The sequence below is a fragment of the Agelaius tricolor genome, unplaced genomic scaffold (assembly GCF_023055355.1).
Source record: "Agelaius tricolor isolate 1412-34295 unplaced genomic scaffold, bAgeTri1.0.p SCAF_5, whole genome shotgun sequence".
In the NCBI taxonomy this organism is placed as follows: domain Eukaryota; kingdom Metazoa; phylum Chordata; class Aves; order Passeriformes; family Icteridae; genus Agelaius; species Agelaius tricolor.
Window position 1 is genome coordinate 51,654,317 of NW_027269265.1, and position 26,958 is coordinate 51,681,274.

At 41.5% G+C, this 26,958-nt stretch overlaps 1 protein-coding gene across 6 annotated transcripts in view; it reads right to left on the reverse strand.

The window, feature by feature from the left end:
- Nucleotides 1-26,958, reverse strand: part of DENND2B (DENN domain containing 2B) — a 153,660-nt gene that overhangs the window by 93,327 nt on the left and 33,375 nt on the right. For 2 of the 6 annotated variants that reach the window (XM_071427933.1, XM_071427934.1), the window contains exon 1: nucleotides 23,113-23,450. The gene's annotated coding sequence lies outside the window, so the exon portion shown is untranslated. Of the gene's footprint in view, nucleotides 1-23,112; nucleotides 23,451-23,757; nucleotides 23,846-24,323; nucleotides 24,397-26,958 lie in introns of those variants that run through there. The other 4 variants (XM_071427931.1, XM_071427928.1, XM_071427932.1 and 1 more) reach the window with 4 other exon arrangements.

The window sequence follows — 26,958 nt, forward strand, 5'->3', positions numbered from 1 at the left end:
CAAGGCTGACTGACAAAGTCTGCCAGACAGCTGAGAAGCATCCTGGCTTTGCAACTGCTGTAGGTTTTGATTTGTTAGAGCATCATCTGAGGCAAAACATGGGTCACAGCCATCCTACAGAGCAAGCTGCTGTGCCCAGAGTTTCAGCAGACCTCCCTTCCTGTCAGGCACATGTGGCTCCCTCTCAGAGCCCTGCTAGAGTAAGAATTGTAAAATTATTAGCAGTTATAGGCCTTGCAAAGTGTTGTAATGATACATGATGAGAGGAAGGGCAATCATCTTTGGATACCTCAGTAAGGCCAAGAGCTGACCTGTGGTGATACCATGAATCTCCTTCTGGTTAGATCACTGTGTGTTACTGGCTCAGAACAGTCACTATCTCCCAGAAACAGGTCCTGTCCATGATATCCAAGCTGGAAGTGCTAATGCTTCCAGTGAAGAAAATATTCATCTGCATGGACTGTCTCAATATGAGGATATAAAAGCACCCTGGGAGGATGATGTATGGGCTGGAGACCTCATGGATGTAAGTGGAAAACACTGGCCAAAGTTGTCTTGGTTTGTACAAAGCTATGAGAACAACATTGGGTCTGTCTCTTTAGCTCTTGGCAGTTACCCAGGGAATCTGTGGAAAGGCATACAAAAGATTTTAACTCCCCTAGAGAAGATCTTAATTCCCTGTATCCAAAGTACATCCAGAAGTGAACCTGGACACAGGCATTAGCAGCAACAAATGGGATGGCAACTAAGTCCATTGTTTGTATTAGGGATTTGTGCAGGAACCTTTCAGGAAGGTATCTGTTTACATTTAGAAATTATGTTCTTGCACTTAAAGCAACATCTGCAGGATGCAGAAGCTCTGAGCTGTGTTGGAGCTCTGACATGGATTTCAGCCAGTCTTAGAAAACCTGTTTAGAGGTAAGATCTGCAAATTCAGTGCCAGAGATTAAAGCCCACCACCCACATTCTGGCATTTGGCTGAATGGCCCATTTTCTCCAAGGTACTCCTATTTTTCCTACTACCTCAGGAATCTATCCAAATCTCCAAATATCACTGCTGTACCAGAGATAGAGGCTTAAAACTGGCCCGATTTGAGGCAATGAGCAGCTCTCTCATGCACATGGGCTTTCTTATTCAGATTCCCTTCATGTCTACGAACACCTTGGCTACCACCTCCCTCTCCTTCAAACTCTATATTTCCCAAGCCAAAAGAAACAAACCAAGTCCCCTGTGCTCCCATATGATAAACTGCAATGAGGTGTGAGCAGCCTGACTGAAAGGTGTGTCCATGCCCTGCCTAAGTTCCCACCTCAGACAACTAAATAAAGGATTATCAGAGAGAAGAATGGAGCCAGAAAAATGAGTGAATCCCAACCTCCCTCTTAGCTGCTGAAACAGAGGATGTATCCAAAAGAAGAAGCAGAGAGGAGGGGCAAGGTCCAGACAAACATCAGAAGAGTTCAAGACTGGTAGAGCAAAGGTGAGGTGAAGGATAGCTAACATACTATGAGAAAAACATAAATGGGAAACAAGAAAGTGAAGAGATTTTTTAGAAATATGAAAGGGCAATAAGAAACCCCAGGTGAGAAGAGAAATACAGCCCCCTTCTTCCTCTCCACACTGGGAACACACTCTGTGTCCCCCAGAGAAAGCAGCCCAACTTTCCTCATGCTCCAGGATGCTTTCATTCCATGGCTAAAATCTTCCTCGTGGAAGACTTGGAATTTTTCTCAAGATACTTCAAGAAAAATGGATATGCAATACTGACTTGAGACTTCACAAAAAGAGAGAGAAATTGCTGCAGTCCTGCAAAGCAGGTGCACTCATGAGAGTGAGAAGTGCTCAGGGTGTGCATAGCTGCTCATTCAATAGACAAACTCAAATCCATATTCAAGTTTTTGAGTCCCTGATTCATGGGTAGAAGCCTCATTCCCTCCCACACACACAGCCCCTGCAGTGATTGCAGGAGACTTGCAGTTCCCAGATTCCTGCAGTTTCTTTACAGAATTGGTTCTAAGGGAGATTGGAGGAAAAACAGAAGAGAAGTGACTGAGAGAATATTGGCAGAATTACAATATAGCAGAATGACAATAACAAACTAAGCACAACAAACTACATATTCCCTTTGTTAATGAAAATTATAGTAGCTATAGCAACAAAAAAGGGGCAGGGAGAAAAAAAGTCCAAGACACTTCAATATCTCCAAAGAACACAGCTTTCTAATATGGAAAAAGCAAGATTTATGGCACCAGCAGCTCCTACAAGACAGGGCTGTAGTAGTGCACCATGGTTTCAATTAAAGGTACCAATCATGAACCAGTACATCTGGACTCAGCAGTTGACAGGCAACATCATCTCTTCCAGTGAAGAGATGGTGGCTCAACTGCTGAGCCACAATTCCCTCAGGCACTGAACTCACTTCTCTTGCTGAATGATGGGCCCTGCAGCCCCATTTCTAGTGGATTTACCTCATATTGTCTGTCAAGCCCTGTGACTAATGCCACTGCTCAACAGAGACATCTCCTGTGCCCCAGCCTTTCTGCCTGCATCCCTTCACCAGCCACCACACCCTGATATCCCTGTGGGTGCTGCCCACAGCACAGCCCTGCACACTCAGCAGGCATCTCAGGGAGAAAAGCATTTCAGTTCCCTGCTGCCTGGGTGTATTTTCCTTCTCAAATACACACACTTGCAAGCTCAAAGAGGGAAGGAATGTCTGGCACTTCTGCGGTGACCATCTGGCAGAAGCACTGCTCCATTTTCTGGCAGCTTGACCAGAGTCTTAGAACAATTATTTCAGTTCCTGATTCAAGCACTGGAGACAAAAGATCAAGTTACATTTCTCTCCAGCCATCAACACTAATTCAGTTTTCACTAAGTCAGCCTTGCTGGAATTTCACTCTTCCACACTAAAACCAAAAAGAAAAAAAAGGAAAGTGTGACTCTACACTGAAAAGCCAGTGGAAGAAACATAAGGCATTTCAAGAGTTGCCCTTCACAAATGTAAAAAATGCCAGTAAGATCCAAGAGAGAAGGTACTGTTTCTTCCTAGAAAGGACATTTTTATAAGATAAAATGATGAAGAACTGGATGTATTGAAAATTACATGATATCATGGTCCTCCTCAGTGATATCCCCTGGCTTTATAACAACCATGTAAATAAGATTTCTTCCCTTACTAGTACAAGCTGATTGGGAGTTGAAGAGTGCCTTCCCACCTATGGCTCAGCCACAGGTATCCACAGCCATCAGCAGAGGTGCTTCTCCCAAGGAAAGGGTTCAGCTCCCACAGCTCTGACCTTTGCCATCTGCATGAAAGGAAAGTTTCAACAAACTACCACAAGCAAAAGTGTTATAAATCACCTTTCATCAGGCCTCCAACCACTAGCCAGAGAAACAACTGGAAACACTTAAACCTGTTTTAACATTCCTTGTAGGAGGAGGCAGGGAAACACCTCCCCATCCACCCACTGGAGCTGATTGCAGCCACCAAACCACTCTGGACAGTGGTTCCTGCCAGTGGAGTTTCTGTTGAGGATTTCTGCAGCAGCAGCCTTTCCCAGCAGAGATAGAAAACCCAGCAGCAGCCACAGAAACTCTAGCTCTGTTCCCATGCACGCTGCATCCAGAGTGGCAGCAGGGAACCGCAGGGGTTTAGAAGGAGGCAAACAGAAACAAATCCACAAACAAACTGTGAATGTATCACATATCTTTTAAACCTTCACATGCTGGGAGATGGTATTTGATGATTTGAAAGAGCTTCTCTTCTTTCCTTTTATGAAAATGATTTACATGCAGCTGTGTACATGACACATTGGAGCCTTCTCAAGAGGCCAGCCGCTGTTGCAAAGAACTCACACTTCTATGATAGGAATTTCATAAATGAAGGCACTAACTATCTTCCCAGATGCAGGCCTGAATAGACCCACTGTGCTGGAGAGTTCTGCTGAGGGAACAATCTTTCTTCACAGCCCACAGAGCAGGAGTAAACCTGACACAGAGGAGCATTACAGCCTGAACTGCTTTGTTCTCAGATTGGAGAGAGAGAGACCCACAGGGGCTGTCAGACAAGCACTGCCCTCATCACACAGGCCTGTGAAGAATGCTCCCAAGCTTCCCAAATCCCACTTCTCTGCTTGCAATCCAAGTCTGAACATCTGTAATGCCAGAGAGGGCACAGGAGAGCACAGCCTCAAACATGTCAGGTAGAATATGTAATCCCACATCCTTACAGTCAGCTGGATGTGTCCAGAAATAACAAGTAGCCAGTGTGTGCAGGAATAGGGTCCCATTTCTTGTTTGCAGTTTAGCTGCAGTGCCATAATGTGCTACCACTTATGTTTAACAATATTGAAACATGTAACCTTAACTTGAAATATTTGTGTGAAATCATTAATTTTATCCAGACAGCATTTGGAATGTTGCTCCAGCACCAGCATTCCTACTCAAAGTTTTAGCACTGGTGCTCCTACTTTAGCTCAGTTCAAAACTGTGAGTAAAAAAATAATTTAATAGCAATTTGATTTTGCAATGATCTCATTGAAAAGGCATATGCAGCATTGCCCTTGCAACACAGAAACAGCCACAAGATAAGCCTAAGGGACACAGATTAACACTCTGATCAGATAAAATTTCAGCCCCTTCTCCCTTGCAGGGAATGTTTTGGCCCTTTTGCCAAGCAGAAAGCATTCCACACACAGAAGGGTAAATTTGGTATAGTACCCATATGGAAATATCTTCTTCACAACAAGGCCAGGGTATAAAATCTATTATCTGAACACACATGCTCTCTTACTTGGAACATGAGTGAGCCTACAGCAGTGTTTGACTCAAACTTGCCCCATCTCATGGGAGTCCATATTTGAGCAAGCTTTAGAATGGCACTGGCACTAAAGTTGGAATTCATCTTACTTTTCTTCTTTCCTATGGTTTTAAGCTGAATGCAGCAGAAGTCCAATTTGGATCTGCTCCCTACACAAAAATATTTTTACTGTTTCTTTTGAAGTGTGGTTACTGCAGACAATAATTCTGCATCAACCAGACCTCCAGAATTGAACCTGTCTACTCACAACAAAAATGTCAAAGCAGATTTTGCTATGATCAGCTATGAAATAGCCTGAAGTTGTGTCAGGGGAAGTTTAGGCTTGATATTTGGGAAAGGTTCTTCATTCAAGAGGTCTTTGGGCACTGGAGCAGCTCCCCAGGGCAGTGGTCACAGCACCAAGCCTGACAGAGCTCAAGAAGCATTTGGCCAATGCCCTCAAGCACCTGGTGTGACTTTTGTGGTGTCCTGGTGCAGGGCCAGGAGTTGGACTCCATGCTCCTCATGGGACCCTTCCAACTCAGCTTATTCTCTGATAACATACAGCTCATTTAGTGAAAGGGAACACTAAATTCTATTCTGCTTTCATAGGGTTTATGCTTATCTCACCTTAACTCTAGTTCCAGACACTCCTTTGCTACTGCTCATAGAGGGTGATAACAGAAAGCAAATTACAGCTCAGACTTCTCTGCTGTTTCCTACTCCTGTCACTGTTCCTCCTTCAGTTCAGGTGCACACACACTCATCTTCCCAATACCAGGTAACAGAGAATTTTAAAATGTCAATCTATGAATAGACATTTTACAGATAGAGGTACTGCACACACAACCTGATAGTAAACTTCACAAATAAAACTTCTCCAGTAAGTAAATTGAGCAGAATGAAGTATACACACAGAGTATATAAACAACACTTTCCTACTAAAAATTCCATCATCACAAAAGAAATAAGTCTTTTAAGGTAAAAAAAACTATTACACAGAAACTCTACAGTATCAGCTTCCTGTGAATCTATTTTCACTTGTGTTTGATTGATGAACAAATCAAAGCATTCAAGACAGATACTAAACAGTTTTGTCTGGCATGAGGTCTGCATTGCCAGATTTCCTGTGGTTTCTAGTTGGTACCACGAACTTGGCCACAGTTCATTGAAAACTCAGTCCTAGTGCTCCAAAAGATAGATAAATATCTATGAACATTTTTGTAGTGCCAGGAAGGTGATTTGTATTATAGAGGCAGCTAAAATTGTACCTGTGCCCAGTGCACAGTGGACAAAAGCTGACTGACAGCAGATTCCACCCTGCTACATTTTTTCCACCCTGCAAAAAATGCCTTTTGCAACTCCAAAAAGTAAAGATTTATCAGATTATGAATCCACAAAATACCTTTTGTGACTAGCTACTCATCTGACGATTTAGGGGTAAGATGCTCTAACTGATCATTTTTGTTAAAATTTGTAGGTTATAAATGCACCAGGATTCACAGGTTCCTACAGAGCATAAATTCCTGAAGCTTCCTGATGGAAAAACTGCCTCTCTCTTATAGTGTGTACCTATTACTTAGCATCTGAACTCGTACCTCATTTTCCCCAGACAAATATTCTCCCATTTAACCTAAAGAAGAATGCATGGTGGGACATCCATGTGCCACAGGTTTTTTTAGCCTGTGTTTTAGATGCAAAAGTCATGTTAAGAACCTTTTTTCTGATCCTAGGGAATCTAAAGGTGTGACAAACACGAAATTCACTGTGGCTGATTCTTTACAGTAGTTGCATTCTAGGTGAGGCTCTAAAGAAAATGTGGTTTAAAGTTTGAGGGCTTTTTTTCAAGCTGCAGTTTAATTTTATGTTTTCTCTGCTCTTTCAGACAACTGCATTTTCTCAACTCTTTGACCACACTTTTCATCAAAAAGCCAAAGAGGTTGGAGCCTCTATGTGTGTGATCAATTCACCTCATGCTGTAGCAAAACATCAAGCAAGTACTCCATTCAGTTCTCACAGAAGGGAGTTTTGGCCCTTCCAGTTTTAATGAGAAAGCTGGAGCCACAACACAAAAAATGAGAGCTCTTTGGAAATGCAACCACACCCCACTCATTTTCTGCTCTGTGCCCCGTGTCCCCACCCACAGATACACAACAGAGGAATACCAGCTGTTGAAACTTTGCAGATGGCAAATCCAATATTGTGCCATTTTGGACTTTCTCCTCAAAGGATCGTTCCACATGCCTTCTTTTATAGGGTCAGGATTTTTTTTCTTGGGAGGATGGATAGTTGGGCATGGAAAATATCTGTGGGCATGAACAATGGGGAAATGGCATTTATAAACTGAAATAAAGCCTTTCCAATTTGTGGAAACAGCTGGAGGGAGGAAAGAATCATATGAATAACATATTTGAAACTCAACAGGCTGCCAACAGTGAGTCCTTTCAGATGCCCACTATGGCTATGCTCTTATATGACAGTGCAACATTAAAATCTATAACTAAAGGTGAGTCAATGCCCAGTAATGTACCCAGCATTTTGTTTCACTGCACTGAGTTTAATCAATCCAGCCTTCCCCTATGCATAATTTGCGGGGAAGGAAGAGTTGTTTCTTCTGCACCTTGTGTATTTCACGATGCTGTACAAGTGCTAGAACGAGCATTAATTTTCAGTGCTGCTTTAAGCAGACAATTCATTCAGCACAAAAGTATTAAACTCAGCAGTCAGTCCAGGGGATGGCTGCACAGGCACCTTCAAGAGAGCATCTACTGAGCTTCATGTTTCTCAGAAGGTATTTCACTCCTGCCACACACAAAGAGGCTTTCAGGTTGCAAAAGGAATCTTGTTTCTTACAAGAAAAGAGGGAGACTTTCAGTGTATGTCATTCAATACAGCACATTTTCAGAATAATTCCACAAGTGAATGCCCAATGAAAATAGACAAAAAAACAGGGCCAAAAGTCCACATGAGGAAGCACCGTAACAATATCATTAAAAGTATTACAGAAGTCTTTCAAAACACTTTCAGCAAGGTACTTTGCCCATGTTAAGGAGAAGCAAATACATTTTATAAAATAATTTTCTTTTTCTATTGAAAATAGTAAAAGCTACTTGCCAGCTAAATATTTTCCCTCAAAGCTACCCTGCTTCAGCCAAGCCCCATTAATCATTGTGCTGTTAGACAAGATTGCTTTGATGTCCACAGATCATATAGAAGATTTAAGACAGCAAGCTGTCTGAAAAATTCAGTGATAAGTTCAAGGTAAATCAAGGTAAAAAGTGTTTGCTCAGTTCTAATTTAGTCAAGAGTTTTACTTGTTTCTCATGAAGTTTATCCACTTGTGATTGTTATTTTATTTTATTTAGCACTACATAGTGCAAAACCTCTATTGTTACTATTGCCTGACTTACCCAGTCACCTGGAAACTCAACCATCTAAGGAGAAACAAAAACTAAATTAGAAATACTCTTCTCTATAAGGAACCGGAAAGGGGAAAAGAAGTGTTGACTTCTTTGTCAACACTTGAAGGGGTCCAACAGCCCTGTTCAGATGCAAGCAATTTGAGTCTCACTGAGTACTCTCTGAGAACCTGGGCAAAACACAGGATTTTGGTGTTTTTGTTAGAGGGTGTTGTGGGGGTGAAAATTAAAGTTCTTTTTGGGCACTATAAACAACAAAGAAAACCCACGCTTCCTCTATCAAACAGCACATGGATCCCCCAATAACTAATTTCAGCCAAAACTATTATTAAGAATTCTTTTGGAAAATATTCAAGGTATGGTTTATGGGCAGAAAAGCATTTTAAAAATACACATTAATGCTTCCATTAAGAAATGAAAAATAGAAACATGCAGACAAATAACTTCTTAAACTAACGCTTTGGCAACAACAACAAAAAAATATTTAGTACATCACTTAACAAATGGATTTGACCCAGATTGCTACCCTCTGTTTTAAGAGAACATTCTTGAGAAGAGTTCACAGGCTGCTGGTACTACTAATTTATCTCAATTGTGTTACAGCTTTCAAAGAGTCAGTAAAAGACTTGCAACATCCGTTCCCACTTTGTTGCCTACACATATTCTTACCAGTAAGGCCTATTAAAAGAAGCTGAACTAAAACTGAAAACAAGAGAAATTTTAAATCATAATCAGCAGTTGAAGGGAAGGGTGCTTCTTCTACATACTAAACAAGAGACTTGAAGGATCTGCCCCAATAGCAATCTTGGCTTGCTCTCCACTTCATATAGTCCCCAGTTCTTGTGACAAGATTGTTTTCAGTTAAAATTTGTGTTTGCTTGCCTTCAGCCCACCTGGGCTGTCTTCATCTTCAGGTGATGACACTGTCATGCCATTTCCTTTATTTCAGTCTGAAAAATCACCAACTCAGCTGTGTAGAGGGAGAAAATCTAACTGCATATTCCTTTTAATGAACATTTTTATGGACATAGTGGATGAAAGTAGTCTCAAGATGGTAGTTCATTAATAAGCTCTGTACAACATGATATTTTTCTCTCAACAGTAGTCTTATCTTAACACCCTTATCAAGTCACTCTCCAGTGGCTCTACTGATTCTAAATTTCTCTCTGTGGTTCTCCTACTGAGTGAAAGTCCAAAAAGAATAAACATGCCACTTGTCTGAGTCTACAATAGAGCATTCAGAGTTATCAGACTGCTCAGCAAAATCTATCTTTTACCTTTAAACTCCAAGGCTCCACATGTCCTTTCCCTCCGAGCTGGTTTATCATGATCGGAATCACTGACCTGAATTTTCCTTTTCTGGAAAGCATACTATATTTGCAATTTCCAAGCATCTATAAAAGTCACAGAATAACTGGAGTTGGAAAGGACCCCTGAAAACCATCCAGTTCAAAACCTCTGCTGCAGGTTCACCTAGAGCAGGTTCCGCAGGATCTCATCCAGGGTGGGGTATGAATATTTCCAGAGGCTTTTTGCTGGCACAGTTGTTTTCATGTGTCCTTGGGTACCTGAACAGTTCAGTTCATCTGATGTTACAAACTAGCTGCTGTAGCTCTGTCACAATTTTCTACTTGAAATAAGAAGCCTTGTTATAATCCCCCTTATAATTCTTTCCAATTATTAAAAGAAAAGTAACTAATGTTTTGATAGACTGAATAAACACTCTATTTGAACAAAGGTCTTTCACCTCCTTATTAATCAGTAAAACCAAGACTAACACTCTCTCTTGTCAGTTGAGATGAAGAAATTGCTAGACATCAATAAACATTTCTCAGCCAAAGTTACAGGAGCTCAACATCTTTAAATATCCCAGTGAGAAGGAATACATTTTTTAAAAATTAAGTTTCCAGTTAACATATGTAAAATCACACCTCAAGCTTTTTTCCCTAAGCTCTTCTTTTTGCATCTCATTTTTGTTTCTGTCAACATTGTAACATAAGCCATCTGAAAGGTTTAAAACTAAACAGTTCTAGGCAGTGGGTGAAACCACAGCATGTTAACTGACAGGAGGTTTTGGCTTGGTCTTCATCTTTAAGCATCTATTACTCAGCTGCTGTTTCTCTGCAGCAGGGGCTGGAACATTCACAGACTTCAGTCCAAGATTCCTGGTTTCCTATTAGGTGCTGCTTAAGCATGTGTTTTTTCTTGATTTGGTTGTTTCTTTAATAACTACACCATTCTTGTATTCCATGTTGCCTATCTGAATATAACCAGTACTAATTGACACTTACTGCAGCTTCATTGAACACTGATTGTTCACATGACAGCACACACAGCTGTGATGTCACTTGACAGAGTTGTCCCCATCTGACAGGCATCAGAGCTGGGACAGAGATGATGAACGGAAGATATGGCTAGTAAAAAATTAAGGTAAAGCAGAAGAAATACAAATGTGATATCTCTTAAGTATTAGCCAGTTCTCCTTCAGCCAAATACAAAGCTATTTTCAAAAAAACTAAAGTATTTTTCCTATGGCATATAATCCACTGCCAACTCCAGTACAAGAGATTTTGTCCTAGAACAATCTGAAGAGTGAAAGAATGAAAGCTTATAAAATATATATCCTTGTCTGTGTTGGAAACAGCACAATTGCAAACCAGAGACTAATGCTGAAATACAATCCAGGGGCTGTGCTTCCATTCATAAACTGTTCCATTTGAATACAGGGTCTGGAATGAATTTTATCCTCATGTTCAACCAGAGAGCCACAATTTATTACAGTGCTGCACTTTTCAGTTTCAAAATCATAGCCCTAACATTTTTTTCTGTCAAGTCCAATGGAGATTAGCAGACTTTTCAACGAGGATCATCCATAAAGAGAAAATACAGCAGAATCCAACTACCCAGAGACATGAAGAAGCAAGTCCAGTTATGTACCACATGGCTAAAAGAAAAGAAAACCTACTGCGCACACAGAGTTTCAACAGCCTGAGCTGGAAAGGCATCAGAAAGGCCCTTTCCTTAGTAACAGCCTAAGTGGTATCTCAAATTTTAGCTCAGTAACAGCATAAGTGGGGTCTCAGACTTTGGCTCTCTCTTTAAGTTACCACTAGACTGTCTGTGCAGCAGCCCAGCTCCATTACTCCTGTGTAAAATCACAGTAATGCTCCCTGACAACTTCAAACCCCCCAAAAAATAACCAGTGCTTCCCAGTCCTTGCATATTCTGCAGCTAAGATGTGCCACAGAGGTACAGGCTTATTTATATCAGTTAAACTTTGAGCTGTTTCAGGAGCCTCCTTAGGGTTCTCTAGGTAATCATTACTCTCTGATATTCAAATTAAAAGGAATTTAGGATTCAGCAACACTGGTATGACCAATTTCAATCTATAGGGTCATTGCTTTTTGCAGCAATTGTCTACAGTTTTACAGCATCTTAAAATATTTCTCTGGCAAAAAGACCACTCCAAAAATTGCAGCAGAGCTGAATACATTTTCATTGATACTTCTCCAAATACAGCAAGATGAAAGCAGTATCTGCTGCCAGTATACAACCAGGTAAAAGCAATTTAAAAAATTACAAAAAACATCCCATCAGCTTCTGGGCTAGAACAATTTTCTCTTCTGGAAAAAGGGAAGGGAAATTGGTGACATGGTCCTTCAGCCCAAGAATGTGATCCAGCAATCAAATCTGTGATTTAACATGTCGTTTTTAAATACTAGTTTTTCTTACAGATCTTTTTGCACCAGAAATCTCTAGGTTGATCATTATATACTCATACCACACCACAAATCAGATTTTCACAGTACATAGAGAAGTAGAAACTAGACTTCAGTTAACATAAACCTTTAAATGAAGACAAACAAAATTATCACAGCCATCAGGTACAGAATTCTTATACAGTAAAATTTATTGATCTGTTAAGTATTAACCAAATTTTTTCATTCCAGTAAAAAGCTTTCCATGTGATAAGTCAGAGCCACTACAACATGTCCTTTGCATTGCATTCACATATTTTATCTACCTGGTCATCTAATAAAACAGTCTAGATCCCTTCAAAACTTCCACCTCTCTTTGACTGACACTGAGCAGTCATTTGACAGCATGGATGACAATTTAGAATGAACCCTGCTTTGACTAGAGCTGCTGTAGAATATCTTTTTAAAACTCATCTCTGGGTAGCTCTCTTTGTGACTAAGAAACATTTTTAACACAGCAGCTAACAGTCCCAATGAGATGCTTCACCATCTATTTTGGAAGGCAATATGCCAAGAGAGCTGTGGTGCATTTTCAATCATCTCTTGGCTACTGCTTCTTGCAAAGTTTCTGTCCAAAGACAGCCAAAACCAAGTTCTATGAATCACTGCTTGAATGAGATCTAATTATTCAATTAGTTTTAATGCCTTTCTTTTCCTTGTTTCTTGACAGCCTTACACACCTCTTGCCCTTCAGGGCATTTGTCCACATGTCTTTCCCACAATTGGAAATACAGGCCATTTCCTTCCCACCCATAACAGCTTTCAGCCTAAGAAGAGAACTGAATACAGCATCCTGCACATCCCCTTTGAATATAGTCCTTTTTACCTAGGGAGAGAGGAAGAATAAAAATCTGAAAATCTGTATAATCACCTATTCACAGACACACTTTGCTGAGACCTGATCTGCTACTTTGCGTACACCACAGATTTATTGCAAGTTAACTCCCTCACAGAGATATTTGTCATGTTTATTCACCTGAATGCTTAAGATTATTAATAAAGCCTCAGCTATGAAACTGCAAATAGATGATCCACCTAGCTAGTGTAAGTGGGGGAAACAACACTTAGTTGTGAAACATGAACTGCTTCAAAAAGTGTATTGGTTGGAAGGCTTTGATGATGAGGAAAGAGAAAAAAAGAGAGAAAAATGTCTTAATTCTCCACCTTACTCCTTATGAGTCACGCTATTTTTTGTTTTGCCTGCTATTACATTAATACAAAAAAAACCACACAAAAAAACCTGTTTCAGAGCAATGCTGTCTGCTTTCTCCCTGTATAACTACACACAAAAGAAACAATAATGAATGGTGTAACAAAGATTTACAGCAAATTCCTAGCTATCTGTTCCTCTCAGTCACTAAGGCAGTTGCTTGACAGTTGCAATGACTCAGTTGTTTTACAGGAATACTGTCTAGGGCTCAGACTCATTGTTCTGGGAGAAGATTTTCAAGGTAGAATGAAAACTGCAAGCTAGGGTGCAGCCAGCTGAGAAACAAAGCACTTTTTCACAACTCTGGTTTTCTATTTCCCCACCTGAACTGCCAAAAGGAATGTGCTGGTTGTAGAAAAACAACAGAAATGCAAACTTCCCATTGAGATACATGATGGAGAGATTTTTGTAAGTATTGCATTTTTAGCCACAGATTTGTAACAGGACTGGGAGAAAGCGGTGAGCAAATTGATGTGCATTGACTCATCCACCTTTCCTTTCAACCAAAAGGTAGTTAATGGCTCTTGAGAATCAAAATGTGTGTATCTCCAGAAGAGCTACAGCTAGAAAAAGGCAATATTCTACTCAGTTTAACAGTGGTGATTATCAGGCCTGAACTTTACTAGCCCAGTTTTTATTACACCCACTACCTCAGAAACACAGAAAAGCTTAGCATAGTGAACACTATACAAACAAAACTCAAAATGTTGGTCTCACTTGAGTAGTTTCTCTTCAAACACTGTGGCAGTTGGAGTTTGCTGTGATGTCACCCACACAGTTTCTTACACCATTCCTGCAAAGGTGCAATGGAAGAGGTACATTGCTGGGACTGGCTGTTACCAGGAGACAAAGAAAACTTTGCAGTAAACTTCATGAGTCACCTAATGCTTCATTTTGCTGTAGTTTTGCAAAAGAATATACAACATGATTGGTAATGCTGCACACCACTGCTGCCAGCAGAGCCTACATACACAGGTCATGCCTTATAAAATGGTTGTCAGCTACTTTTGATTGACTGTCCTCAAATGTTGCTTTTTCTATTTTCAATGCCAAAAAACACAACAGAATTTCAATCTTGCATAGAAATACTTCATTCATTAAGCAACACCCTGTCCTTAAGAAGTCTTTTTCCTCTTTCTCAAAAAAGAGATTTGAATTTGTTTAAAATGTAAAACAAAGGTGTTCCCTCACCAAATACCCAGCTGTGCTGAGGTGCATAGCATCCTTTGAGAACAAACCCATTTGCATCCCTGGTGTTTCATCTTCCCACTGATTGTCCTTAGTGTGTCAAAAAGCTTATGGAATTATCAAATTGTATGGATTAGAAGGGACATTTAAAGATTATTTAGTTCCAACTCCCCTGCCATGGATACGGACTGCTTCCACTATCCCAGGTTCCTCAAAGTCCCATCCAACCTGGCCTGCAACACTTCCAGGGATGGGGCATCCACATCTTCGCTGGGCAACCCACTCCAGTGTCTCACCACTCTCTCAGAAACTAGAATTTGCTATTTGTACGTGACAAAATTCTGTCTGAGAGACATCCTTCTTCCTTTGCCTTTGGCATCCTGAGTGTAGCACCAGGATTCAACTCATGATCTTATAGAGACCTAGGTTCTACCACTTCAGTTAAAAAAAGCTCCAATACCTGCCAATATTAGCAAAGCTGCATCCTGTCTGCAATTCCCCTCAGAGATGGACTGAATGCTACTAAGCAGATCTGATTCTATTCAGGAAAGGGCAATTATGTGTCACAGCACACACCACAGCACAGGCTGCACTTGAGAGGGCCACCATACACAAAGCGTAATTATACAATCCCAGAAAGCTTCAACTCACACAGAGTAACACCTTACTGTATCAGAAGGCTTCAGGTGTCTGCCCACACAGAGCAACATCAGCTCACCTCAGAAGGCTGCAAGCCTCTGCCCTTCTTGTTCTTTAGCCCAACCTTTCATACCCCTCATGCTGATGCACTGCACCTGTGTGCCCTCTGTTCCCTTTGGGGATTGGTCAGTAACACCTCAGCACTCCATGGCTCATCACCTCCAACACTGCTCACCTGCTTCTCACAGCTGCAGCCCATTGGGAATGGGGCTCGGCCACGGCCCCACTCCCAATTCCCACAAACTGTGTGCCTACAATTATGTTCTACTTCAAAAAGCCCTCCTCCTTTTTATAAGTTATGTCATATTATCTTATTTATACAACTATTATTTCCCTTCTTTTGCCTTCCCTGCATAGAGAGGGGCAAATACTGGTATTACAGATACTTCTAGGAATCAAGATTGATAGGTACATGACAGAAAGAGAGCTCTCCATGTCTATAATTTTATCTTTTTGTTTTCTCCATGTTTTTTATGTATGAGTGTAATTTGTCATACAACATATTAATAGTTAACCTACAGATAACAAGTGGTTGCACACTGCTGCATCTTGCACTGAGTTATTTCAAAGGGAGATATTAGCTGAATATAAATTACACGCTCTTGCTATTTTTTTAAAGTAACTGCAAGAGAACAAGTCTAACTGCTCGCACCCCCAGGTTCAACCCTGGCCAACATAGCTATCTGAATTTCTGTAACTGTTCTGCAAAAAAGTCAGTTTGATTCAATGGTGCCCAAGCCTCCCTGTAGCACCTCCACTGGTGCTTTGATCTCCAGAACTTTAACCTGACATTTAGAGCTTACTTGGTCCCCAAAACAACAAATAAAACTTCTTAACAAATGGAAAATGTATTGAGTCAGCACTGGTTCAGCCCCACACAGGAGGTACTACTGCAAATTACAGAGAAATGTAGCCAGTCATGGCTGGCTGCTTCACACACAAAGAGCAGTCAGTCAGTAACAAAGAGCAGGAAGAATAACTTTCTCTCCTTATCCATATGCTTTCCTGACTAGGGCCCACAGGGGATTTGCTGATAAAGCACAACTTTGTCACATTTGTCAGACCTGAGGCTGTCATGGAAACATAACTGATGAGACAATCTTTAATGAGCCACTGTCACAAGGGCAATCTGTCCAAGGCAAGAGCTGCTGCTCCAGTTCAGCAGTAAAACAGCCCAGCAGGTCCCAGTATCACCCTACTGCCACCAGTGTCCTGGACTGTTTTGTTTTGGGAACACCAAAATGTCCATGATAGTGAAAAAATCTTTTACAGGATTCCCTGTCTACAAAGTTTGCTTTTAAATCAGATTATAAGCAAATATTGCAATGATAAGTGTTGAAATGATAAGCTGAGCCAGAAGCCTGGGTTTTGACTTTGCCCACCTCACAGAAAAGCCAGAAGAATAATTATATTTTAACAATGTTCTCTCAACTCCTTCACATATCAGCTGGCTTTTTCCTGCCCTGTTCCTCCAGCTATTTCCTAGCACTTCCCTTTTCCACTCAGGCTCAGGAGAAGTTGACTGTTCCCTCACTGCAAGCAACAGGTTTCTCCTTTTCTCATGACAAATCATTTCTTAACAGTAAACACTTTGGTGCTTCCAGAAGCCAACACATCATTTGGCACCAATACAGGTGGTAAAATCTCACCCTTCTCAGGAACCAGTGGCAGTTCACTTTGGAGTCTGTCCTGTCACTGTGACCTTGAGGGACTCTCGATCCCAGATGTTGGAAGACAAGTCAGCCCAGGGGCACTGCTGCTGTAGCCAAGATCTCACCAGAAATGCAGCTGCCAAAATGACATTACACACCTGATAGAGCTCAGCAAGAGGCTGAGAGAATTCACCTAATGCAGCCTGGTTTTGCACATGGAAATATTGAGGTGGAGAAAGAGGATTTTTTTTCAGGATTTCAGGACATCTAACAGCCTAACTGGAGCAGCCATTCCCTAATTCCTGAAATCTCTGGGTAGATGGCCACTTTTCAATCAGCCTGCCCTACCTAGAACAAGAACAACACAGATTTTCCAGAAAAATCATGAACACCTTTAGCATAACTCCACTGCCTTCCTCTACCTGAGGATCTCACCACACATTTAGAACAGGTAGCACACCCACTATCAGAGTCACAAGCACTGGGAACTGCTGATAAGGTGCTGCAGGCTGATGACCTTGGGCTGCTTTTTGAATGCCCAGCTCTTGCAGATGGTTATTGACCCCAGGAGGCATCCTGTGCTACTGCAGTACACAGCACCAAGTCAGGCTGACATTTGTGTACTGAGTCATGCCTACATTTGTTTTCTGCTGTCATACACATCAGCCAATAGTAAATAAATCACAGCAGGGACCTCAGCTCATGATGTGTTTCAGCAGAAACCTGGATAATGTGTTCATAGGAGAGGAGAGCATGTAAAATCTGACAGCACATTCTACTGTGCACTGAGATTGGAGCAGAAAAGGTTACAACTGGCTGATGGGTTCTCTGCTCAACCAGCTTGGATAGGCAGCCCCCTCACCACAAAAAGAGCTCCAAACACGTGGGCACAAAATCAGTGTTTCTAAATGCAGTTAGTTCAATCTCTGCCTTCATCCAGCCTTTACATGAAATAAATCTCATTACTAGGGCACGATTTTGCCTTTTTGTGCAGTGCCTCTCTTCACTCTGACCTTTTGTGACTCCTGCCCTACTGGAGTCTCCCACAGGAAGGTCAGGGGGAACAGGAAGTGACATTTCAACATTATAGCAGAGGCTTGATGCTGAAGGAGGCAGAAGGCCTAAATGGATCATTTCCAGGGACAGGACTGGCTCTCCTTCTCCACCGAAGCCTAAGGCCAGGGCAAGAGTATTGTAACTGTGCCTCAGCTGTCCAGCCTGTGAGCAGTGTCTTGCTTACAAGTGGCACACAAGGGCAGTGCTTACCACAGGAAATTAAAGGGGTGACCAAACACCACTGAAAAACAAATGTCTGCTCTTAGATCTTCATTCCCTTCCAAAAGCCCATCTGCTGCCCTGAGCCTGAGTGCAGCAGGGTCGGTACAACAGTGAAACCCAGTCTGATGCACAGGAGAGCAGCTCTAATCCAGAGCATCAGCTGATTACACGGAGCATAGCCATTGTCCAAAGTAGTTTTATTTTCACTCTTCCCCTCTGAAACCAACTTGACTCTTCTCCAAAACCCAACACCAGAATGAGTCACTTGAAATTATTTTTTAGGTGGGTTTTTAAAGGCTGAGTTGCAATACAGCCCCTGCCCTGGGACAGCATGCCAGGAAACCCCTGGGAACTCTCCCAGGAAACTGTGAGGGAATGAATGCAAAACAGGCTGAGCTGTTCAGCTTCTCACCTCCCCCAGCATGGGCTTGAACATGTTGACAGCAGGGTGGTATGAAGATGGTTTTGTCCCCTACAAATCTTTTGGATAAACAAGATTGTGCTCTACATCAGAAATCTCTTTTTAACTTCAGTCAATATTTTCTTGGCTTGCTACTCTTGACAGTCATAAAACAGCTCTCTCTGGAATACGCCATTCAAATTAATCAGCTGTCAGCTATTCTTTTAAAACTAATAATAGAAGGTCTGCATGAGCCTGTGAGAGACTGAAACACAGGAATGTGAGTTGTGCAGCTGCAAATGTTTCTATACTGCTGCAGCTCAAATTGCTTTTTGCTCTCTACCCAGAAGTCATGAAACAGCATTGTAGGGAACAGGTTCTGGACTGTCAAAATTGCCCAGCTGTCCTCAGCATGCCCCATAAACGTGGTAAATGTTTAGTGACACCTTTTAACTTTCAAGGAAGCTTTAAAGACAGGAGAGATGGTCATAAACCAACAGGCTCAGCTGGCCCAGGAGCACAGATAATTTGATGGCTTGTATCCTTTGGATGCCAGCTGCACAGGGGATGCCAGACTATGCTCTTGCCATTGGCAGAAGTTTTAGCCTCCAATTCATCTTCTTGTCATCAAACTGCAACAGGATGAGCAAAAAGGGTTCCAGGAGGAAGCACTGCCTCTGAGAGGGTTGGGAAACAGGACTCCTTTGAACAGCCCCTTGACTACAGCAGTTTGGCTCCAAGTGGGCAGAGAAGATTAATGTTACATGAGGCTTGAACTCAGAGTAAGAGCTGGCACTGGAGGAAAGCCAACTGTGCAAAACTCCTGTAACTGCTTAGGGGACTCTGTTGTCACAAGAAACTGAGGAACAACTGGGAGGCTCTGTTCAAAAAGCACTCAGGTTTGCAAAGCCTGATGAAGGAACAAGAGCAGCACCTGCTTCTTCCAGGTCTGCCTAAAACTAGTACCACCTGGGGACTTGCTTCTACCAGCAGTGAGTCAGCCTGAAAAAATACTTTTAAAAGCCTCTCAGGCTTTTAAGAGAAAGAAACAGTTTAAATCCCAGACCGGAAGCCTTAATTATAATGGATTTGTGTGAAAGTTGCCAGATCTTGCCCTGCTCTGTGATCAGGGCTGTGCCAAGAGTCTGCTTTGTGTCACACTAGCAACTGTGCTAAGTTCAGCAAAGTAACTGGGTCAAAGATGCACAGCCAGAAGAGAGATCACTGATTAGCACTAATGAGAGCCTGCACTGCAGAGCAGAATGACAGTGCCATCCTGTCGAGGCTCTTGCTGTAATTAAAGGCAGCCATACCCATCTCCAGTGTGAGCTGCACAGAGCAGATCTTTTTGTGTGTCGCCTTGGGAAGTCACTCATGACCAGAAACACTCATGACCAGAAAACAGAATGTGAGAGGAAACAACTGAGAACTCATTGTTCATACTGCTGGAATTGAAATTAACTTATAGAAAATCAAGAAAGATTTGAGCATCACCATGAGCAACTCTACCAAACATGCAGCATCATTGTTTTCAATCAATTAATTCTACCTATAATGGGCAAAAGGTTACAGATGAAGAATACTGATCTTGTGTTCAAGAATTTAATGGTACATCTGTCCACAACCAGGTGCTCTGAAGATCAACCTTCAACAGAAACAGCAGAAACTAAGAAAACTACAGAGTTTTTCCAATGTCTCACAGACTTTCCCTAAGAAGAAAATAGAAAGGACTAAGAGCAGAAACTAATATTGAATTGTACAAAGTCAGTCCTAGGCTTCTAGCTATCCTCAGCTGATTTGCAAAGCAGTGTATTTCTAAGTAATAAAGACAAATTCAGGGTAGCAGTTAACTTGGGATTGACCTCAATAGACAACACAAACATCTGCTGTCAGTCTATGGATAGAGGATGTACAAGGAGTTAGAGGACAGGATCTATGCAAGATGAAACAAGCAATTAAAACACTTCCCTCAGAATATAAAAATTACTCTGTAGACAGTCAAGAACAGAGAAAAAAAAATTCTACTGTGTCCCTTCACTTTCTTTCTAAGTACAGTGAGACAAAGCAATTAATCCCACCAAAGAACCTCACCAATGTCTCTGGAAAACTCAGAGCCACTGACTATCCAGACAGAATATGGACATTCAGCCACCGGCAGAAACATGGTGGACACCTGGGACCAGCGAGGAGATTTATGTCAGGACAGCACAAAGCAACTGTCTTTGAAGTACAGACATGAATGCACTTATAAAGTGACAACTACAGAAAGCTGTAAATGCTGAACTAAGGACCTGTCCACAGGTGCTGTGTTGAACACAGAGCTGTTACACCTGCACAGACTCCTGCAAGGACTCCACCTGCCTTACCAGCTATAGCAGCAGCCTTCCTGAATTGCTCACTCCCTCAATAGATGAAAAAACAATGGGTCAATCTTGTTGCAATTGTAGTTACAAATCTATTATAATTTTTATTATCTCCTACTTGTAAGGTATACAAGGCATAACATATGAAACTTCATTTGAAACCATTCAGAATGCTAGAACATATGGAAATTATCTTAAAGGACCAAGAGAATGATGCCTTGTATCACTTTTCAAAGTAACTTGCAAATGCTACAGCACAGACCATTAAGGGAAATGCCACTCAGCCAGAAGCTCCAGGAGAGAATTCACCAGGCTTCCTGCTGCATCGCAGCAAACAGATACACACCAAAAACCCACTGCTGCCTTTGGAATACCCAGCTTGGAACACCTTGCAGAGATCTCTCAGGATTCCCAGCATGATCATCTGTAAAATGTAAGCACTTAAAAGCACCAGTTCCAACCCTGAAAATCATTAGATTTGTCTGTCTTATAAATTTCAGGGACTAATAGCATTTTTCCCTCTAATTAACCTTAAAACTGGGAAATAATCACAGTGTTCCTTCTCAGGGAGGGAGATAGTTCAAATTAGCACACAAGCTCCACAGATATTTAATTTCTATTCAAAATAGCACAAGGATTTCTTATTAAACTGGTCCCAACCATCAAAGAGATAATTTTTTTTTTCCCAAACCAGGCTATTGCAACTTGCTAACAGTAGTATTTATTTATGGAATCAAGCTGGTAGGCAAGAGGTGGACACAAAGTGTTAGGCAGTGCTGATAAGCCCTCAGTTTGCAGATGACAGCTGTCAGTTCTGCTCCAATACAGCCTGCTCCTCCTGAATGAGCACTCTGGGGTAAGTCACAACAATGACAGCATTTTTTCCCTAAAGTCTTCCTGGCACTCCCCTCTGAAGCACAGCCCTATAATCGAGGAACTATTTGCACACACACATACTTGTAAACAATAACCATTTGTGGGGAGGGAGGTGGGATAGAAAGATCTGATTTCCATTCTTTCCCCTCTAGGAAGGTTTGAGGAGAAAGTGGAGATCAGCATCACCATCATCTCCAGCATGTGTTATTAGCAGCCACGCTGAAGCCAGTCAGCAGCGTCTGGCATTGTTTGGAGAAACACAAAAGACCTTCTGTTTGGAAAGTTCAAGAAAGAAAAGGCAGAGCCTGTGGCCTGGTCCTGCAGTCAAAAGACTGACACAGAGGCTGGGAAGTTCTCAGGCAGAGGCTGATCCCAAGCCCTTTGAAGTTGACGGGAAAACTCCCATGGACTCCTTCGAGCTTTGGATCATGCCTGAAATGCACTGAAGGGAACAAAGCAGCATAAAAGTAGAAATGAGCATCTCCAAAGGGGAATTTAAACAGCACAATGGTGACCTAATATATTCATCATGGCTGCTGATACAATGTGGTTTTGTGATGTTTGGCAAAGTAGGATTATATTAAGATTTTAAGTCTTTTCATTAGGATACAACAGTTGTACACCCATTAGGTATTTTTCTGCTTAAAATTTAAAATTTTCATTTAAAATGCTTAAAATTATGTCCTAGCACTGAGTATTTAATACAGCATTTAGCAAAAGGAAAGCTGGGAAGGAAAGTCCCTCTCAAATTGCTGAAATTATGAGTTTTCTGCTCTCTTTCCCCACTCTCTTCTCCCTAAAAGGCTGATCTAAAGCTATGAAATACACAGTCTAGGACTGAAAACCTTATTAAGAACAATGCTGCCAGCATCATCTATTCATGAGCAGCCGCTTGAGAGAGGGCCCAACCCAGAAGAAACTCTATAGCAGCACATTCTCCAAACAATTACTAAAGGATCCCAAGTGCAGGGAGGCTCCAAATCCTCTGCTTAATTATGGTTTAATTAATTTTCTCATTAAAGATTAACATAGGAGCATTCAAGATGAAATAAAAGTCCTCTGATTTCTGTAACATTTCCATAATAATTTTCTTGCATATAGGAGTAATCATTGCAGTGAGTTTAAGCTTTGGTGCTGAGTCCTAAATGGTATTTTCTGGGAATTAATTTGTTACAAACTTTTTAAAACACTTCTTGTAGCCTTTGCACAAGATTCAACAAAGAGCCAAAGTAACTCCCTTCCCCCCTTCCCACCCCAAAAACAAAAAATGCAGGATGTTTCCTCTTTCCCTGGCTAATAGAATCCAACTGTTGCTGCATGACATCATTCCCCAGAGTTCGGGAATCCAAGCTCACTCCAGCACTCTCGGCTGGGAGTAAACACCACCACCAATTTAAAAAAAAAAAATTAAAAATCATCAAACTTTACAATGGGAGGACATAACATTAAAAAGGCAATTTTTGTTACCTGAAATTTGGAGCATTTCCCTTTCCACTCCATTCTCAGATTTGTATTTCCCAGACAAAACTCTGTGTTATTATCTGAGGCAATCAGAAAACCAGTCGTTTAGTGTCTAATACCTGCTGTGCTTCCCATAACTCCTTCATATGACCTCTCTCAGCACTGATTCCAGCTACAATGATTGCAGGGAACACAGACTGGCCAGGCCAGTTGTCATGGAGATCTCTCTCCCCCCCCTTTTCATAAGCGCGCGCACACACACACACAGATTTAAACAATTCTGGGACGCATCCACAAAACAGCATGCCTTTTCATCAGCTAAGTTTTGAAACATTCCACCCCTCCTCCAGCCCCTCCCCAGAGTCAGCCCAGGAAGCTGAGATTTGGGCAGGAATTGATTGTGGAAATTAGAGATATTGCCTTCTAAAAAAGAGAAAACGACCACAAAACTTGTACTTTTTTTCCCAGAAGGAAAAAAGGAGATGTTTACTCACCAAAGCTTTGAACTAAAAGTGAATCTATCACATTCAGATCTGCAGGCTATTTGTCTTTGCCTGACTACTTAATTTGATATGTGAAAGCACTGAAGCTTTGTTGAAATACAATCATGCAGATTACAAGAAATTCTGCTGGCATGGCCTGACTGCTTACCTTGCTGTTCTCCCAGTACCAAGCCAGTGACTTAATTAGCACAGGTATTCATAAGGTCATGCAGGACTTCCTGTATTCTTTCATGTTTCTGTAATAAAGAAGAAAATTGGGGAGGTCAGAAGCATGCAGCTCAAACAAACAAACCAACAGAAAAAAATCCCCCAGCTAAACAAGAACTCAGAGATACATCTGGAAGTTTTCTCATACTGACTATAAGTTTAATTGCTGCTTACCCAAAGCTTGCTATCTCCCAGTTAAAGGAGAAACCCATTTCACTGACATTTGAGAATACAAGAACTGATTAGTTTACCATATTCACTGGCACCATGGTTGCAAAACAAAACTTACACCAAACATAAATAAAGACATACAACATTTTTTCCTTGACAAAAAGAATCCAAATTAATCCCCACCAACGTCATATAGGAAAGTCTGGACTGATAAATCAAGAGAACAGAAAATACTTTATAAAAAAGAAAGAACATTTATTAAGAAAATTCAGTTAAAAAATATTTGGACTCCAAATAAGAGTACTGTGCCCAAAGTTTTTACACTTTGAGAGATACCTTGGAGACTTACTCTTGAGAGGGTTTAATCGGAGTCAGTCATTCAAAGTTTTAAAACTTTGTAAAAGATACTGAAGGGACTTCATGAGTGTGTGTTCTGCAAGGAGCAGTATAAGCAGCAGTCCCCCTAGTGGACAGAAGATTGCAAAGCTGCCTATGCCAAGCTAAATAGAAAATCAATTTCTTCTGTATCTATTAACCACTTCATTGTGCTGTTATGATGCTCCACCCCTGCATTTAAAACTCAACACTAGCATATGAAATCCTTTATATGTTATTTTGGGTGTTGAACATAAGAAAATGTACATATGATCAACATAACTAGGTTTCTATATGAGGAGATTAAAGAGTTCCAATATATTACTCTTCTGGTTGTGTGAGATAGCCAAGATGTTTCAGGGAAACACCTGTCTCCATATAGCCATTCTTACATATAGACTACACCAGAGCATAATATTGCCTGTACTTTGGAAAACTCTGAATTTTGTGAGTGACAGGGAATCCCAGCAGAATGCACACTGAAACCTCCACTCTCTCTCTAACAAGAACATCACACAAAAGCATATATATGAGGCATATTTTACACTGCTACAAAAACTGCATGCAGACTACTCACAGGTAGATGTACATAACAAAACAGCTACTTAAGCTATCAGGGGTCCAGAAGATGCTGAAATCACAACAAATAGTTCCGAGATATGAAAGCACCATATGCTAAGTTTGCAATTTCACACTAAGCTCCTTTAAGAATGCACCAGTGATGCCCAGCCAGAGCCATGAGAGCCAAATATAAAGGAATTATTACTTGGTTTTGTCCTGAAAAGTTCCTTTGGTGTACGACTAAGGTAAATTCATCACATGCTGCAAGTGGGCACAATTTCAGCAGTGTGACTGGGGAAAGAGGGAAACTGCTAACTCCTCACAGGAAAGTAATGTTTTACACTGCATCATTGCAGGGGGAGTGTTCAAAGACACAGAAGTAATAAAAAAACACCCTAGGAATGGGAGTGACAAAACACAAGTGAAATGGCTGATCATGCTCAGCTCTTCTGTAGAGCCCATTACTGGTAGCATGGGAGTATGTACCAACCATCTGCATCACATCCCACTCCAGTGTTCATGGCAAGGCTCTGTGGCACTTCATTCTGTGACCACATCTGCATATATGGCAAGGATCTGGGGCAGCAGGCAAGCTGGCATTCATAAATCATGGAAAATGCTGTGTGCATTACATACACACTCTGTTACAGTTTAAAATTCCAGGCAAAGCAAGTAAAGTTGTTAAAATATATCATGCATACACAAATATGTAGGAACAAGGCACAGTAGTAAAACTATGACCCAAGCTTTAGCCTTGGGCAGGTGACTACCACAGAAGCCTTCAGACAAGCACATTTCTATTCTAAGCCCCACGAATACACCCCGATGAGTTCCTTGCCAAAAAGGGACATCTGTAGCTCAGATTGATCCCAGTGAAACAAGAGCCATTCCCACATCTTACTTTTTTCTCACTGAGCTTTCATTTGAGCACATCAATACATCAGAACACAATTTAGGTTCTGAAATCATAAGCAGAGGACATGGTGAACAGCTGATTTTGCATTAATTACAACATCACAGCTACCCTGCCATCAAAAGGCATCAGAGTGTGTACCCTCAGCTCCCTGCAGGAGACAGACAGCCCATTACTCACACGCAGCTGATGCTGAGTTCCTTATTTCAGATACGCTTCCCCTTTCTGACTGGCTGAGCACACTCCTTCCTACACGCCTGGCCCCGGGATGGAGCAGCCACGTGAGGCACAGGAGCAGACATGCACTGAGCACGGGGAGTGCACAGCAGGAGCCCTCACCAGGCACACCTGGAGGCTCTGCCTGAAAGGGAAACATGAGATGCCCAGTCTGAGATCCTTTACTGAATGCTTTCCAAGCAGCCATCGGCAGCAACAGGAGAGGAAACAAAAATCAGACTTGCTCCTCATGAAATTTTATCACTTTCAGTAGGTGAAAACACAACATCAGAGGTGAGCTCCAGACTAAGCCAGCCACAACAGCAGCACAAATCTCTGGTAGACATAAATTCAAATTATTCATTGCTTCAACCTCAGTAACATTTTCCTTTGCATTTTTTTGATAAAAACACTCCTGCAAAGTTACTTAAGATTTTTCTCCTCCTCAAATAACTTTCTGCCCTTCACAAGGGCTTTTGCCCCTTTCCCATTGAAGACAGCCACCTTATTGCTCTTCTTTGTGTCATCCCCACACATTTACTGACCATCTTTCCAGTGACTTCAACAAATATGTATTTGTTTAAGACTCAACAGCAAAAGTGAAATTTAATTAGTCTGTTCCAGTATGGTTTTAACCCAATACTGCTTAAAGTGCCTGCAGCTCCTGCTGACCTCACCCTGGGAGAGGCAGGGAGCTCAGGAGCAGCACTTCCTCATCACCAGGCAGTGACTTGCAGAGGTATGGAAATAAGGGAAAAAGCCCGAGCCAGCTCTTAATGTAAAGCACACATGCACTACAAAAACTGTGTTCTTTGCTCTTTTTATAGAGAGCCAGCACTCAATACTTTTGCATAAGGAATTCTGTAGACTACCAGGTGGGGCAAAGTGATGACAGGCAGGGCAGCA